At 47.0% G+C, this 18,187-nt stretch overlaps 1 long non-coding RNA gene across 1 annotated transcript in view; it reads right to left on the reverse strand.

Moving 5' to 3' along the window:
* The window catches only part of LOC142150062 (uncharacterized), a 34,783-nt gene extending 17,658 nt beyond the window's left edge, over positions 1-17,125 (reverse strand). The window contains exon 1 of the long non-coding RNA XR_012690994.1: positions 16,899-17,125. This is a non-coding gene — a long non-coding RNA (uncharacterized LOC142150062). The remainder of the gene's footprint in view (positions 1-16,898) is intronic.
* Positions 17,126-18,187: the final 1,062 nt, after the last annotated feature.

Raw genomic sequence — 18,187 nt, forward strand, 5'->3', positions numbered from 1 at the left:
CTCCTGGGTGGTCCACTCAGGGCATGTGAAGGTGCAGCATACTCTCCGTTGTTTGTAGTCTTGATGTGGGGAGAGACAGAAACATCTCCAGATATACGTTGTGTACTTCCTAGTTTTTCTACTAAATACTGCTCAGTTTAGATTCATTTATAAATCACGAGAGTGAGGGGACACTAGCACTGCCTATATTACATGTGGCATTTTAATGTGTATGAAGCTTTCTATTGCTTGGAGTATGTCTAGAAATGTGTGGTACCCCAAAGCCCTGTTGAACAGCACAGAGGAAGTGCATAAACGCTTTTAAAATGCAGAGCTACAAGGGGTTAATTGTGCTCCTGAAAACTTGTGCCCAGGAGTGATTGACAGGAGGAGGATGAAGGCCCTGATTGGCTGGGGGAGTTACAGGAAGAGGATGTGCAGGAAGGAGGAGAGAGAGAGCAGCATGGTAGAAGGACCAAGGGGGAGGACGTGCAGCCGAGCAGAGAGAAGATAAGCTGCTACCAGAACTGTGACATTGCCAGCAAAGCAGACGGAGAACAGCTGGGGACACGCAGCGGGGCGCCAAAGACAGTCTCCACTAACTGCAGAACCGTCTCAAGGTAAAACCCTAGCCTGCAGTGTACTGCACACACCCCAGTGTCAGAGGGAAGAGTGATGAGAGAATCTATCCAAAACTGACATTGCATTCTTGTACAAGGAAGGATTGTGAGAGCTTTCCCCCCAGATCATACCTTTACACAGGCTGCAGGGAACAATTAAGACGGTTGTTTCAGCTATATCCTGTGTGTGTGCTGATATCTGGACACCATACCCTGTTGCAGAGCACATGTGCTGATAGAGATTCATTGACTGTTGAGAGAACAGCGCCATCTTGTGGCTGAAATGAGCAACAGCCCTGCTTTCTACTATAACCTATACCCGTTGAATGAACAGCAGAAAGTGGTGATCTTAATAATGCAACTCACAGGGTCGGCGCTCAGAGAAGTAATCTCATGACCGATGGACGACAAGAAAGAAGCGGCACAAGTTTAAAAAAAAAAATCCACAACATTTGAGACAAGAACTCTTCCAGAGCTGAAGATGAAACTATATGCTCGCAAGCAACAACCGAACGAGACACTGTGGGACTATGCCCTGAGCCTACAAGAGATGCTAAGAGCCATTCAGGCAGTGGACAAAGAGGAAGTACAAAACGCGGACGAAGCCCTGACCATACAGTTCGTAGAAGGAGTTACCCAAGAAAGCGTTAAGATTCAGCTACGACTGATGAAAGCACAGATGCCAGGCAAAACATTCAGAGAGTTTAAAGAGACCGCCATCGCCATTGTCGGTAACCAACGGGGAAGGGAGGAAGAATACCCAGAATTGGTGGGCTTCAGAGAAAGTGCAAGCTCGAGGGGAGCCATGGCAAGCAGCACAGAAAAATCAACACGGGCCCAAGAATCGGTAATACAGAGCGGTCAGTATCTCACCGAAGACTCAATACAAACGCTCAAAAAGCAAATGGAGGAGCTGGCCATCGGAATGGTAGAAATCCAGCGAGAGATGAGCCAAATGGCGAGGCCACCGACACCCACCTACGGGGAACCAGAGTGGAGTCCCGAAAGACAAAGACCAGTCCGAAGCAGGTGGGAACCACCTCGCGAGTATGCACGGCGATCGGCCAACCAATTGGATGGTCAAGGGCGCCCGATATGCCGCCGGTGCCATGGGGTAGTACACATAGAACGAAACTGCGTCCAAAACGAACATTTAAACTCTGACACCCCGAGATCGAGGGCCGAATCTCGGGGCGAGCCCCGGGAATAGATCCGGATCCAGAAAACTGGAGGCCCCAGTTCATCGGACAATGTCCCACGTTACCCGTTACAATTAATGGAGTGGAGACCTTGGCTATGCTTGACACGGGGTTGCAGATTACGACCATCCAGCTACCTACATTCCACAAGTATTGGGGCAAAGAGCAGCTGTTATCACCACCCCCAACCTGGCTGCGGCTGACCGCCAGTAACGGCCTCGAGATTGCGTGACGGCCTCGAGATTGCATGTGAAGGGTATTGGGAAGCGGACATCCAGATCAGAGCGACCTTGTTGCCAACACAAGGCTGTCTCGTCACCGCCCCCTGTGAAGGGAACATAGCCCCCATCATCCTGGGGATGAATGTGCTGCAAAGATGCCCGGATGAGCTAGTGGCGACTTTGAAGGGTAAATTAACCCAAGCGGCGTCCCCCGGTCATCAGGCCTTTCAACATACTGTTCGGCTCCTACAAGGTCATCAAAAGTCAGCTGGTCCCCATGTAAAGGTTTTGGGCACTGTCAAGTGGTTTAATGTGCGGAATGGATATGGCTTCATCAACAGAAATGACACCAAAGAAGATGTCTTTGTCCACCAGACAGCAATAAAGCGAAATAACCCACTGAAGATTCTGCGCAGTGTTGGAGACGGGGAGACTGTGGAATTTGATGTTGTGGAGGGAGAGAAGGGTGCCGAGACAGCAAACGTGACTGGCCCTGGTGGTGTACCAGTAAAAGGAAGCAGATTTGCACCCTACCAACGAAGGTTTCGCAGACGTTTCTACCGGCCAAGAGGAGAGAATGCTGCAGAATCTGGTGGAGACGTAAGTGCAGAGCAAGTGAGCGAGGGAGTGAGAGCAGAGGAAGTGTCCCCTCAGCAGAGACCTGTTCAGCGCAGGCGCCCTCCTCCGTTCTTCTACAAACGGCAGAAGAAAGACTACGACCGGGATGCGGAGGCCTGTCGGCTGCCAGAGAGGAGCATCGTCCGCAAGAAGAATAATTGACCCCTGAGTAAGCTGGATCCCAAGTGGAAGTTGAACCCGTATGTGATTACGGCTGAACCCATATCAAGCTCCGCCCAAGGCCAGACCAAGGGCCAGAAGAAACATTAAGGGATGACTGGGACGAAGAGCCAGACGATGGCGAAGGGACTTTGCCTCAGCTGCCCACTGACCCTTTCGAGCTACTATTGGCGGTATCAGGATTAGAGATCTACTGAAACTGTTGAATATAATGTATATTAAAACTGCTGTCATTGAAAATGTTTGCCATTATAACTGTTGTAGATGTGTGATTTGAGTTCATAAAGAACAACCACCATTATGTCTTAATGCGTGAGGACACGCACCTGAAAAAGCGGGGGTGAACGTGGTACCCCAAAGCCCTGTTGAACAGCACAGAGGAAGTGCATAAACACTTTTAAAATGCAGGGCTACAAGGGGTTAATTGTGCTCCTGAAAACTTGTGCCCAGGAGTGATTGACAGGAGGAGGATGAAGGCCCTGATTGGCTGGGTGAGTAACAGGAAGAGGATGTGCAGGAAGGAGGAGAGAGAGAGCAGCAGGGTAGAAGGAACAAGGGGGAGGATGTGCAGCGGAGCAGAGAGAAGATAAGCTGCTGCCAGAACTGTGACATTGCCAGCAAAGCAGACGGAGAACAGCTGGGGACACGCAACGGGGCACCAAAGACAGTCTCCACTAACTGCAGAACCGTCTCAAGGTAAAACCCTAGCCTGCAGTGTACTGCACACACCCCAGTGTCAGAGGGAAGAGTGATGAGAGAATCTATCCAAAACTGACATTGCATTCTTGTACAAGGAAGGATTGTGAGAGCTTTCCCCCCAGATCATACCTTTACACAGGCTGCAGGGAACAATTAAGACGGTCGTTTCAGCTATATCCTGTGTGTGTGTGCTGATATCTGGACAACATACCCTGTTGCAGAGCACATGTGCTGATAGAGATTCTTTGACTGTTGAGAGAACAGCGCCATCTTGTGGCTGAAATGAGCAACAGCCCTGCTTTCTACTATAATACTTAACCCTTGATGGAAACCTCTGCAGGACATTGGAACACTACCAAATTACTGTGCACAGATCAGCCCAGGACTGAGTGGAAAATATGGTAACGTTACCGGGGAAAATATTGGTGCACCAAATGTTTTAGATGATGTTAATGTTATGTGATTTACCTAAGAATTGATTTATTAATATTGAAGATGTGACATTCAGTGTTAGTGGTACCGCTGCAATTCAAGTTAACTCAGCAGTAGATGCTAAAAGTGGGGCGCCTGACCCATAGGGAATAGCACGGTACCCCAAACACCTGAATAAGAAGGAGCCCTCTAGTAGGCGCGGTAGTGACCGTAAGAGTCTTGATGGGTTATTACTGATGGTTCTTGCATCATCCCCAGTCAGATATTGCTAACTTGAAAGTAGTAACTGTGATTACCAGTGTGCCTTATTAGACAATGTGTATGTTATATGTTAAATGCTATTGTGCTCTATGCTGATCAGACACATTATTTTGTCATTACTATTGAGCTGAAGGGGTCAGTGGCGCGGTGTCTTACCGAAACTATCCTTACCGCATTCTCAATAAAACCAAGTTGTTTGACCAATCCTTGTCCCTTTCATTGAAGTATTTATCTCCTGACCCCCGGATATCCGAACAGAAAAGAACCTGACTCGTGTCTGGAGGACAAGGTAAGGGAAGGATTCCCATCAGTACTCGACCACCACAAATGCACTTTTCCACCTGTGCAACAAGATCACAGAGCTGGTGCAAAAATCAAGTCCTTTGTACAGTTTAAATGACCGTTTGCCCTATGCATTGCAAGGAATGCTCCTTAAAAATGTGCTCTCTCCATCCCTTTATGTCATTTCAATAATTATGCTCAGCAAAAGGAGTCTCATTTCTGCATTATTTTGCAAGGAACAACCTCACTTTATCTAATTTGTTGCCACAGCCTGTGCAAAACTTCACCTCCTCCACAAATGCTGCCATCTTGTTCTGCAAGCCTATGTACCTATGGTGGAAATCTAAGCCCGTCTGCGCAAATTGAAACAATGGAACCAAAGCTGATTTTGCACTTGGGCATCAGATGTTTGTGCTTTATAAATTACCTCAAATGTGTTGAAAGTCACCAACAGTGTGACTTTACCAGGATCCTATCTGGATTATATATACCATTTTGCATAGCATATAGTAAGAACGTTTGCACTGTGCATGCCCACACAGAGAGCGCATGTATATGCACTTATGCAGAGTTGTCCGCGTCTGACACTTGCGTCTCCTTAAAACTCGAGAGGTGGGATAAGTGATGGAAGGGGCGATCTAAGGGTATGTTCAGTACAGTAAGGGTATGTTCACCCAAATAATGCTGAAGTAGCTCAGCACAGAGATGCATATACACCATATTTGCCAACTCTCCCTGATTGTCAGGGAGACTCCCTGAAATAGGGGTGATCTCCCTCACTCCCTGAAGAGTCTGTCATTCTCCCTAATGCTGAGCCAGTACAAGATGTGGTTGGCTTCGCCATCTGTGGCATGATGACACAGTTCAGAAATTGTATCCTATGTCCATGTCTTGATGCCTATGGAGGTAGCCATTTTTATGGAGACCAAGATTTATTTAAAGACTGACAGGTAAGACAACATGACTTCAGTAATTGAGACAGAAATATCAAAGACACTTCAGTCTCTAGAGATTCATTAGCTGCTTTTCTTTAACACATAGTTGCCTACTCTCCCGGAATGTCCAGGAGACTCCCGTATTTCTGGGAGAGCAGGTTCTCGTCCCCGCAACAGATAAGTGGTGGGAGGCGGGGCTTCATGACCCAAATTGCTTCATCTTAGCACCGCCCCCTGCTGTAATTGTCCAAAATTGTGACAATCGTTTAGGATGCGGGGCCAAAATGATACAATTCATCAAGCTCCGCTCACGCACGCCTACCTCCCACCGGGATCTCCCTGAATACAACAAGGTAAAGTTGGCAAGTATGATATACATCTGTATGGAGGCATATGTTTTGCATCTGATAGAGGGCAGGTTCAAATACTGATGTTGTTGATGATGACATCACCAGCACTAGCTAGCTTCCAATTGGCTGATTTCAAATTCCCCTCTGAAGCTGATTACATTGATCATCCAGATATTATAGGATTTTGTGGGCGTACTTTAAAAATATTTTTTTTTGCTACTGTCATTTATACATGAGCAGAATTATATGTGCTTTACTATATCAAACCTAATAGAAATTGTGAGTTTCACTGTCAAAACATATGTTAACAAAGTTTTCTTCTGTTTATACTCTGGTTATGTGTATGTGTATGTGGGTGTATCTAAGCCTGATGTAAACCTAAACATAAACGGGCAGCTTTTTTGAGAGTAATTTGCTCTCAGCATGCATACTGCTCAGCAACTGGCCCATAATGTGTATTCACAAATATCAGTATTGTACTACACCATTGGGCGATCCTTATTTTCTATTACAGAGTTATTTCACCTGAGGAAACAAGAAGTGTTTTATGTAATTAAGGAATTGAGATCATTTGTTATATATGACGTATGTATTTATTAAATTCACAGATTTAACACTTTTTGTATTAATTATATTACATTGATTTGATTTCACAATATAACTAGTACTTTCATCACTGTTCACTATTGCTTATCAGTGTTGGACTGGGGCATGAAGGGCCCACCGGGGGAACTGCAAAGCTAGGGGCCCACCAGAGGGTGTGTGGCCAGCCATCATAGAGGTGAGACTAGACACTAGAGGGGGAGTGGTCAGCCCACGAAGGACAGCTAGCACCATAGTGTAGTATATAAAGAATGCAGTGTGTGTATAAAGAGTACACAGTCTTGACCTGCCCCTTAGATTGGGCAGAACAGTCACCAAAAATCAGGATTGTCCCACTAGACCAGGCTTGGCTAACCTGTGGCACTGCAGGTGTTGTGAAACTACAAGCCCCAGCATGCTTTGCCAATATATTGCAGCTTATTGCTGGAAGGGTATGCTGGGACTTAGTTTCACAACACCTGGAGTGCCACAGGTTAGCCAATCCTGCACTAGACTCACATTTGACAGACTGTCCTACCTGTTCTTGTCACTTTTACCACCTGTGGCTGCTGGTTTCTTTAGTTGTGGCTTGTCTGGATCCTGGAATGTTGGGGGCCCTATTTGGAAAAAATAATGGGTACATTTAGAAAATTCCAACCAGCCCCGGTGTTAAATTAATAGGACCCAAATTTAATACTTAATACATCTATAAATAGATGGTGATGGTGATGATGATGATGATAAATACTTAGCCACCACCTACCACACACACACACTACATTGCCACAAGCCCGCTGTGCCATCATACACTACTGTGCCCCTTAATCGCCATGCTGTGCATCCTTATGATCACACTACTCCCACCATGCTGCTTTTGCTCCCCCCTTCTCCTGGCCCCATTTCATCACCCTGTGCCATTCTGCTTTGGCCCCCCTTCACACTCTCCCACACTGCTTTGGTCCCACATCACACTCTGCCATGCTGACCTGGCCCCCCTTCACACTCTGCCATGCTGACCTGGCCCCCTTCACACTCTGACATGCTGACCTAGCCCCCTTCACGCTCTGACATGCTGACCTGGCCGCCCTTCACACTCTGCCATGCTGATCTGGCCCCCTTCACACTCTGCCATGCTGAACTGTCCCCTTCTCACTCTGCCATGCTGCCTTGGCCCCTTATCCCTCTTTCATCCCTTTGACCATTTCCCTCTTTCATGTCTTTCATTCTTCTCTGCAGTGCTCATTGATCTGTAAAAATAAATAAAAATGACAGGCTGGCTTGGGATCACACTTACCTGTGCAAAGCTCCGGCGTCCTTTCTTCATGCTCCTCTGGGCGGCCGCGGCTGGATTACAGGATCCCCAACTTCTCCTCCCCTGCTGAAACTGAAAAACACACTACCGCACAGGTGCAGAGAGCCGCTTCTGGGCTCTCTGCACCTGCGCGGTAGTGTGATTACACAAAGTCTCGCCGCTGGCAGCGCAACAAGTGTTGATCTGGAGTCATCTGTTCTGTAAGCTCCGTCCTAACAATGGAGGGGGCGGAGCTTCAATGCGTGGGGCCTACCGGTGGTTAGCCCAGGCAGCCCAGTCTGAGGCTGTTGCTTATATAAGCACCTGCCTAAGAGTGATGCTTTGCCAGTTCATTTATATCTCTATGTTCTATACTCACAGCAGTCTTCCTGGTTCCTGTTTATTGACCCTGACCTTGGTCTCTCTCAGTCTGTGTGTGTGTATGTTAGGGAATTTAGACTGCAAGCTCTAATAGGGCAGGGACTGATGTGAGTGAATTCTCTATACAGTGCTGCTGAATTAGTGGCACTATATAAATAGCTGATGATGATGACCCTGGTTTGGACCTTATTACACTGCTCTCTATACTCCCTGACTCCAACTTCTGTTCCTGCCTTTTAACTCACGAAAACGCTAAATAATTATTTCATCTATTCCACCCAACTAAAATGATAACAATGGCGCTTTGTAACTTAAAGGTATACTATCATGAATAAAATGTAAAAATCTAGTGTATTGCCTCCTTTGCCTCAATTTTAGTTGTTTTTTCCTTCTTAATATTGAACTTCCCTCAACTTCTTTATACTCTTTATCTTAAATATACTCATTTATCTGTTGCTTGTATTTCTGCCTGATTTTACTTATCTCCATCTAAGACTCACAACACTGTTTGTATTTTGTTATCTAGTTTACCCCTATCACTATTCTTTTACAATAGCTTATCTGTAATTTTCTATCCAGTCTGTCTTCCATTTCTCCATTATTTTTCACTTCTTCAGCTGGGTACATACTACAGAATTTTCACCCGATTATCGTGCCAGTCACACGATAAAGGACCGTTTATCGTTTAGGTCCAATATTGCATTAGTGTGTACGCTCCAACGATCTACGATCATCATTCCAAAGCACATTGTATAGTTTTATTTGATTTTATAAATGGAATATATAAAAGTTTTTCAGTGCATGAAACACTCTTATATGAAATAAGACATATACAAAATGAAAATAAACACAGTCAATTTGTTTATGCTCTTCTATTGAAAATAGAAAGGTATTGAGCTTTTCAATATACCCTGCTCTTTCCCTGCTTACTGTAGCATATATTCTTCCAGGTTGATTCCCGGCAAGTATACTTGTAATGAAGTCCTTCCCAGGAGAAATTTCTTAGAGGGGTTGAGGATAGTTCCAAAGAGTGTCCCCGCTTCTGCCGCGTCCTCCTCCATCCGCAAATGGAACGCAAACCACCGAGTACTTCCTGTTACTATGGAAGCCTCAAAAGCTCAAAAAACCTGTAAAAAGGTGGCACTATCCGATAGTGGGCAGCACAGTGTCCTAGTGGTTAGCACTTCTGCCTCACAGTGCTGGGGTCATGGGTTCAATTCCCAACCATGGCCTTATCTGTGTGGCGTTTGTATGTTCTCCCTGTGTTTGCGTGGGTTTCCTCCGGGTGCTCCGGTTTCCTCCCACACTCCAAAAACATACTGGTAGGTTAATTGGCTGCTATCAAAAATTGACCCTAGTGTCTGTCTGTGTGTGAGTGTGTGTCTATATTAGGGAATTTAGACTGTAAGCTCCAATGGGGCAGGGACTGATGTGAATGGGTCCTCTGTACAGCGCTGCGAAATTAGTGGCGCTATATAAATAAATGATGATGATGATATCAGGAGGCTGGAATGATCAAAACAAATCTTCTTGGACTGTTTGGTGAGCCCCAACCCTTGGAGATTCAAATCTGATGGACACATAGATGGATTGCCTATATTGATATTAGGATAACCGTGCAGGCAGAGTGAATAGCTTAATCATTAAGGTTAAATATTTAACTTTTCAGTCAAATAAACATTGCTAGGTGAATGGCTCCAGACTGAGGTCCTGCAAAGCAATGTATCTTTAGCAAATATTTTGCTGTGATTCCTAAGGTGTAAATAGACTCATGGAAACTTATTATAGTATATTAAACTGTGTATATTAGAGAAAAACGAGACTTCCACGGAAATATTAAAAAAAAAAATAAATAATAAAATACTAAATCACTTTATAAGTAAACCAGGCCTGCTTGACATTTAATGAAAAGTTACACTGTACAGTTCAGTCTTCTTTACAGCATGCTGAATGGCGCAGATTTTCTCTAGGCCTAGTTCCAGGCTTTGTCTATTTTAATAATGTGGTGTTGCTAATTATCTAATGTCTGAAAAAAAAAACAGCATCAATAGCTGCAAATGTATCTGTTATGAGCCACGGTGGTGCCCAGCCGCCGCGACTCACTCACCTGCGTCCCGGCCGTCGCTATGGCGACCGGGACGTCACTTCCGGCCCTGACCCGGCCGTTGCCGGGGCAACGAGAAGACGCTTCAGCGCTGCGTCCCGGCAATGAGAGGAAGCCGGGCGCAGCGCTCACCATATGTTCTAGCCTGTGGGCTAATTAATGAAGCTTATTAATTATGCTGGGGGCTGTGTCTAATTCAGAGCTAGGCTCTGATTGGTGGCCACTGGTATTTAAGGCAATGAGGTCTGCTGCCTCATTGCCGGTTATAGCTCCTGTGTTCCAGTCTGCTAACCTGCTAGTTCCTGTCCTGTATCCTGATATCTCTACTTGACTCCCCGTGTATGACCCTTGGCTTTGATTTGGACCTTGCTCGTGTTTCCTGTGACCCTGATCTTTGGCCTGTATACCCGTTCTGCTATTTGCCTGTGACCCCTGACCTCAGCTTGTTAATCGATACTGTTGTCTGCTGCCGGCCCTTGACCTCTGCGTGGACCTGACTCCTCTTGCCTGGGTTCTTCCCAGCTGGTACGCACTTCACGACCCTCTGTCAGTCTGCGGCCCAGTCTGTCCCCACCATCAGGGGCTCCAGTGAACACTTGACTGGCAGAGTAGATTCCGGGTTGTGTTGTGCCGGCTGGAGGGGTTCCTAACATTATAACCGGCCCACTCACGGAGACGAGGTTGGAATGGATGCAAGTGGATCCTCACCGTCTCCGGCACAAGCCCTAGCAGCCCATGTTGAGTCCTTATATCAGATGATCCAGGGATTGGCTGAGCGTCTGTCTGTTCAAGAAGAAGCCGCAAAAGTGTCACAACCCACTCCAAGTTCCGTCTGTGAACCTAAGATGAACTTGCCGGATCGCTTCTCTGGAAATAGGTCCCTGTTTCAGAATTTCAGGGAGAGCTGCAAGCTCTATTTCCGATTGAGACCCCGCTCCTCCGGATCAGAGCATCAAAGAGTCGGGATTATCATTTCCCTTCTACAGGGTGACCCCGAGTCCTGGGCGTTTTCCTTGCCGCAGACCAGTCCTGCCATGCAGTCAGTAGACGCTTTCTTCGAGGCGTTAGGTCTACTATATGACGACCCGGACCGTACTGCCTCCGCTGAAACTCATCTACGGGCCTTGAAACAAGGCCGGCGCTCGGCAGAGGAATACTGCGCTGAATTCCGTAGATGGTCACCTGATAGTGGATGGAATGATCCTGCCTTGCGGAGTCAGTTCCATCTTGGCCTGTCGGAACAGGTCAAAGACTCTTTGGTGCAGTACCCATCTCCTACCTCTCTGGAGGATCTGATGCACCTCTCCATTAAAATCGACAGGAGATTTAAAGAGCGGAAAATCGAAAAGGAGACATCATCACCCTCTCTCCCCTGAGGAAAAAGACAAGAGAAGATCACAGGGCCTATGTCTCTATTGCGGCACAAAAGGCCACTTCTCCCGTTCCTGCCCGAATAAGCCGGGAAAAGAGCATGCCTAGGGAACGAGGGGAAAGTTCACCTAGGTCTGCAGATTGTCTCCCCGAAAAACGCCGTATTGATCCCTGCACAGCTCATGTTTAGTGCTCGTTCAATGGACCTGTCCGCCTTCGTTGATAGTGGAGCTGCAGGCAACTTCCTGGACATCGGGTTCGCCCGCGCTGCTAAAATTCCGATGGTAAAACTCAAGTCCGCTATTACTGTCTGTGGATTAGATGGAGGTCCGTTGCCTGGTGGCAAGATTTCCTGGGAGACCTCGCCACTACAATTAAAAATCGGAGCTCTCCATTCAGAGTCAATAACCTTCCTTCTAATCGATTGTTCATCAGTTCCCTTGATCTTGGGCCACCCATGGCTTTCCCGTCATAACCCTGTCATGGACTGGGTAAAAGGAGAAATTGTCCAGTGGAGCTCTTACTGTACACAGTCCTGCTTGTCACTGCCCCTGCGGGTTATTCAGTCTATTCCGGAGCAGCTTCCCTCACAATATCATGAGTTCTGGGATGTGTTCTCCAAGAAAGCTGCTGACACCTTACCACCTCACCGTGACTTTGACTGTGCCATCGAGCTTATTCCTGGTTCCAAGTTGCCTAAGGGTCGCCTGTACTCTCTCTCTGGTCCGGAGACCAAGTCCATGCAGGAATACATTGAAGAAAATCTGGAGAAGGGCTTCATCAGGCCATCTAAATCTCCCGTAGGAGCAGGATGCTTCTTTGTATCCAAAAAGGACGGAGGACTAAGACCCTGTATTGATTACCGGGGATTGAATCTTATTACAATCAAGAATACCTATCCCCTTCCGCTCATCTCCGTATTATTTGATCAGCTGAGAGGTGCTACTGTCTTCTCAAAAATCGATCTTCGTGGAGCGTATAACCTCATCCGTATCAAGGAGGGAGACGAGTGGAAGACGGCATTCAATACACACTCTGGCCATTATGAATACTTGGTTATGCCGTTCGGTCTTAGCAATGCATCTGCAGTATTCCAAGACTTAATCAATGAGGTTCTTCGGGACTTTCTTGGTAGTTTCGTGGTCGTCTATTTAGATGATATCCTCATCTATTCCAGATCTCTGTCTGTACATCAGAATCACGTTAAACAAGTTCTACGAAGACTGCGAGAGAACCACCTTTACGCCAAACTAGAAAAGTGTGAGTTCGAGGTGCAGAAAGTATCCTTTTTAGGTTACATAATCTCTTCTGAGGGATTCTCCATGGATCCAACTAAGGTTCAGGCTATTCTAGATTGGGTGCAACCAAACAACCTTAAGGCGGTGCAGAGGTTTCTGGGCTTCTCCAATTATTATAGAAGGTTCATTCCAGGTTTTGCGGACATCGTGGCTCCCATTGTGGCCCTAACCCGTAAAGGAATGGATCCAACTAATTGGTCGCCTCAAGCAGTAGCCTCATTCGAAAGCCTGAAAAAAGCCTTTGTCTCCGCTCAGGTCCTTAGACACCCGGATCCAGCTAAATCATTTGTTCTTGAAGTCGACGCCTCTGACGTCGGTGCTGGGGCTATACTATCACAGAAGGACCCTCATACTAATCGTCTACACCCGTGTGCCTATTTCTCCCGTCAGTTCTCTTCAGCAGAAGCCAACTATGATGTCGGGAATAGGGAACTGTTGGCAATCAAATGGGCCTTTGAGGAGTGGCGACATTGGCTGGAGGGTGCTCCACATCAGATCTCTGTCATTACCGACCACAAGAACTTGCAATATATACAATCGGCCAAACGTCTAAATCCCAGACAGGCCCGTTGGTCGTTATTCTTTACCCGGTTCAATTTCCTGATCACCTATCGACCGGGTTCCAAAAATGTCCGGGCAGATGCTCTGTCCAGAAGTTTCTTGGCTCACCACGTTCCAGTTTCGAACCCAGAGCCTATTATTTCTCCTTCCATAATCCATGTTGGATTAACCCAAGATCTGAGTATCACACTTCAGAGATTCCAGAAATTAGCCCCTGATACTACTCCGGAACAACGTCTTTTTGTTCCAGTCCATCTAAGGAAGGCGGTTCTTGCAGAGGCGCATAATAGTAGGTCTGCTGGACACCCTGGAGTTTATAAGTCGCTGGAGATCCTTTCCCGTACGGTCTGGTGGCCATCCTTGTCCGCTGACGTCAAGAGTCATGTCCTCTCGTGTGAAATTTGTGCCAGGAACAAAGTCCCCAGGACTCGCCCGGTGGGTCAATTGCTTCCATTGCCCATTCCTGCAAAACCTTGGACACATTTGTCCATGGATTTTATTGTTGATTTGCCACCTTCTGCAGGACATAATACTATTTGGGTTGTGGTGGACCGTTTCAGTAAAATGGCACATTTCATCCCATTAACCAGGCTTCCTACAGCTCGAGATCTGGCCATTCTCTTCATACAACATGTTTTCCGGCTCCATGGACTTCCTTCCGATATTGTTTCTGATCGTGGTTCACAATTCATAGCACAATTCTGGAAATCCTTCTGCACCCTCCTCGGAATCCGGATCAGTCTGTCATCTGCATACCACCCTCAGTCTAACGGGCAAACTGAAAGGGTTAACCAAGCACTTGAACAGTTCCTCCGATGTTATTCCTCAGAATTCCATGACAACTGGTCATCTTTGCTGCCTTGGGCAGAGTTTGCCTACAATAACTCATCTCACTCATCTACTCAAACTTCCCCGTTCTACTGTAACTTCGGTTTCCATCCCAGGTCTAATTCTCTGTACTCTCTCAAATCTGCTGGTATTCCGGAGATTCATTCCACAGCTGCTGATCTGAAAGTAATTTGGGGGAAAGTTCAGTCCTCCTTGAAAAAATCCTCATTGTCGGCCAAAAAAATTTCGGATCGCCACCGTACCACCTGCCCATTCAAAGTGGGCCAGAAAGTATGGCTATCAACTAGAAATCTTAGGCTCAGACAGCCTTGTAAAAAACTAGGGCCTAAATTTATTGGGCCGTTCATGATTACCAAACAGATCAATGCGGTAGCTTTTAGATTGAAGATTCCTAGTTCACTAAAAATTCCGAACACATTTCATTGTTCATTGTTGAAGCCGGTATTGTATCCTAGCCAATCCTCAACTGTGCCCGGGGGAAGTTCGAGTAAGCCACTAAGATATGTGGTTCAAAGGATTTTAGATTCCAAAAAAGTGCAAGGACAGGTGCACTTCCTGGTGCAGTGGAGGAACCGCGGGTTAGAAGAACGATCTTGGGTTCCGCGAAGACAACTCCATGCCCCTAAACAATTGAAGGAATTCTTCAGGAGGTTCCCAAGAAAACCTGGATGTCGGGGTCCCTCGACCCCTCCTCAAAGGGGGGGTACTGTTATGAGCCGCGGCGGTGCCCAGCCGCCGCGACTCACTCACCTGCGTCCCGGCCGTCGCTATGGCGACCGGGACGTCACTTCCGGCCCTGACCCGGCCGGGGCAACGAGAAGACGCTTCAGCGCTGCGTCCCGGCAATGAGAGGAAGCCGGGCGCAGCGCTCACCATATGTTATAGCCTGTGGGCTAATTAATGAAGCCTATTAATTATGCTGGGGGCTGTGTCTAATTCAGAGCTAGGCTCTGATTGGTGGCCACTGGTATTTAAGGCAATGAGGTCTGCTGCCTCATTGCCGGTTATAGCTCCTGTGTTCCAGTCTGCTAACCTGCTAGTTCCTGTCCTGTATCCTGATATCTCTACTTGACTCCCCGTGTATGACCCTTGGCTTTGATTTGGACCTTGCTCGTGTTTCCTGTGACCCTGATCTTTGGCCTGTATACCCGTTCTGCTATTTGCCTGTGACCCCTGACCTCAGCTTGTTAATCGATACTGTTGTCTGCTGCCGGCCCTTGACCTCTGCGTGGACCTGACTCCTCTTGCCTGGGTTCTCCTCAGCTGGTACGCACTTCACGACCCTCTGTCAGTCTGCGGCCCAGTCTGTCCCCACCATCAGGGGCTCCAGTGAACACCTGACTGACAGAGTAGATTCCGGGTTGTGTTGTGCCGGCTGGAGGGGTTCCTAACAGTATCAATATGATAAAATAATCTTACCATGTAGGATTTTACAGTTTTCAAGAGAGAGAGAGAGAGGCAAGTGTGTTTTATGATAAAAACAAAAGTATCCATTAAAGCAGGGATTCTATATAAAACTATAAATGTTTAAACTATACATATAACACATTTCTAAAACTGAAAGGTTTATCTTGTTAAACATTTTGTTTTGTTTAAATAAATCTGTTAACCAATGGTTAATATGCAATCCCACAAATGATTGGCAGAAAGAGAACCATAAATACCACTACCAATATCCATTATTTTAAATGACACACTTAATTTAGACTCAATAGTGTAAATTGTTCAGTATTTTTCAACTCATAGTTAATGCTAAATAAATGTGGTATTGGGCTGGGATGTGCAGGGTCCACCGATAAATCTACTATGCAGGGCTCCTTGAACTGTGAAAAATACTATATTGTACTGGTACTGACTTTTTAAATATTTGCATTGTATCATGTGCATTAAGGCCTGACAGACAATTATCTGGGAATTGTAATACCATGTCCAACTTGACATGTCCTTGTGTATAAGAAAGCTGCATGGCATTGACTCCTTTGACATACATATAATCTACAGAAAGTTGACAATAATTTGCCCTATTAGCTCTTTTTTCCTATAATAAATGATTAAAAAGTAAATGTTTTACCTATTTGGTGACTGCAGGGCAGTGTACCCATCAGTTACTATGGTGATAATATAGTGATATGTTAACTAGGTGGAAGTTGTCTGACTTTATTTTGTACAGTTGCCAACACTTTACAATGATTCTCAAGGTGTAGCACTGTCAGGGCAGGGCTAGCAAATTTTAGCCCATGGGAAGGGCGGTAAGACTCAACTCAGCAGCCTATTAGGAAAAGGAAAAAAAAAATGCAGGTGGCCCAGTGACTCAGCCCAAAGTAGCCCTATAGGACCGGTCCAGAGGGCAGATGCCCCCCTGCCCATCCTGCTCCTGAGCACTGTCTAGGTAGAATGTGGTACACCATTATCCCTATCATGATATGTTTACTGTAGTTGCTTATAATGACAAGCGAAGCCATAAACTAAACAGCCTTAAATGCAGAGGATAGGGTTAATGTCTGACAGGGACACAGTCCTCGTTAAGCCCACAATTGATTCCAATTTATAGGCTCTAACAGGATCTGTTTAAGCCTCTTCCTAGCTGGAAGTCATGGAGACTCCATGAGAGCAGGCTCAGTATCTCATTTCAGCAATTGCATAACTTTTCATTATATTGTCATCTTTCACTCATTCATTTCCTACCTTTTTTTCTTTTCAGTGTCTCCTTAATCTCTGCGTTTCTTTCCTCTCCCTTTTTTCCTCCTCTTTTCCACTTTCTTGTCCCTCTTTGCCACCTGTGATTGTTCCCTCATTGTACCCCAAAAAATGTCTCGTCCTAGCAGATCCTCACCCCCTCCCGTCCATTACTCCATCTCCGGCCACAATCTTTCTCCCTCACCCCTTCCTCTCACCCCCTCTCAACCTTCTATCCCCCCTACCATTCCACCTGTGCAAACAGCACCTCCTAATTGTGCTTCTACAAATTTGCTGTTTAGTAAGAACTATGGGGTAACTAATTTCCAGTTCAAAGGTGGTCCACGCCACCATCTGACCAAAGAGGAGCGATGGCGCAGAATAACAAACAAGTTGTGTCTCTACTGTGCCAGCAATGCACACTTCTTACAGGACTGTCCTATCCGTAGACCACGACATCCTATGCAGCAGTCTTCAGTGTGCTCCTCTCCAGACCCTGGATTTGTAAGCACTTCACCTTCTGTTGCTATATTAGAACCTGATCTGTTCCCTGGGATGGAGCCTAATCAGCCGGCTCCAGTTGCTACCTGTCCTGTGGTGCCAGCTCCAGTTGCCACCTGTCCTGTGGTGCCAGCTCCAGTTGCCACCTGTCCTGTGGTGCCAGCTCCAGTTGCCACCTGTCCTGTGGCGCCAGCTCCAGCCGCCTGTCCTGAGGCGCCAGCTCCAGCCGCCTGTACTGAGGCGCCAGCTCTAGCCTCTATCTCCTGTTGCGAGGTCCCAGCCTCTGTCTCCTGTTGCGAGGTCCCAGCCTCTGTCTCCTGTTGCAAGGTCCCAGTCTCTGTCTCCTGTTGCGAGGTCCCAGCCTCTGTCTCCTGTTGCGAGGTCCCAGCCTCTGTCTCCTGTTGTGAGGTCCCAGTCTCTGTCTCCTGTTGCGAGGTCCCAGCCTCTGTCTCCTGTTGCGAGGTCCCAGCCTCTGTCTCCTGTTGCGAGGTCCCAGCCTCTGTCTCCTGTTGCGAGGTCCCAGCCTCTGTCTCCTGTTGGGAGGTCCCAGCCTCTGTCTCCTGTTGCGAGGTCCCAGCCTCTGTCTCCTGTTGCGAGGTCCCAGCCTCTGCCTCTTGCTCCGAGGAGTCATCATCTGCCTCCAGCTCTGAGTCTGCTGCCACTGTGTCCGGTCCTGAGTCTGCTGCCACTGTGCCCGGTCCTGAGTCTGCTGCCACTGTGTCCGGTCCTGAGACTGCTGCCACTGTGTCCGGTCCTGAGTCTGCTGCCGCTGCCTCTGCACCCGAGTCTCCTGCCAC

This window comes from Mixophyes fleayi, chromosome 4 (genome assembly GCF_038048845.1).
Source record: "Mixophyes fleayi isolate aMixFle1 chromosome 4, aMixFle1.hap1, whole genome shotgun sequence".
NCBI classification, from domain to species: Eukaryota; Metazoa; Chordata; class Amphibia; order Anura; family Limnodynastidae; genus Mixophyes; species Mixophyes fleayi.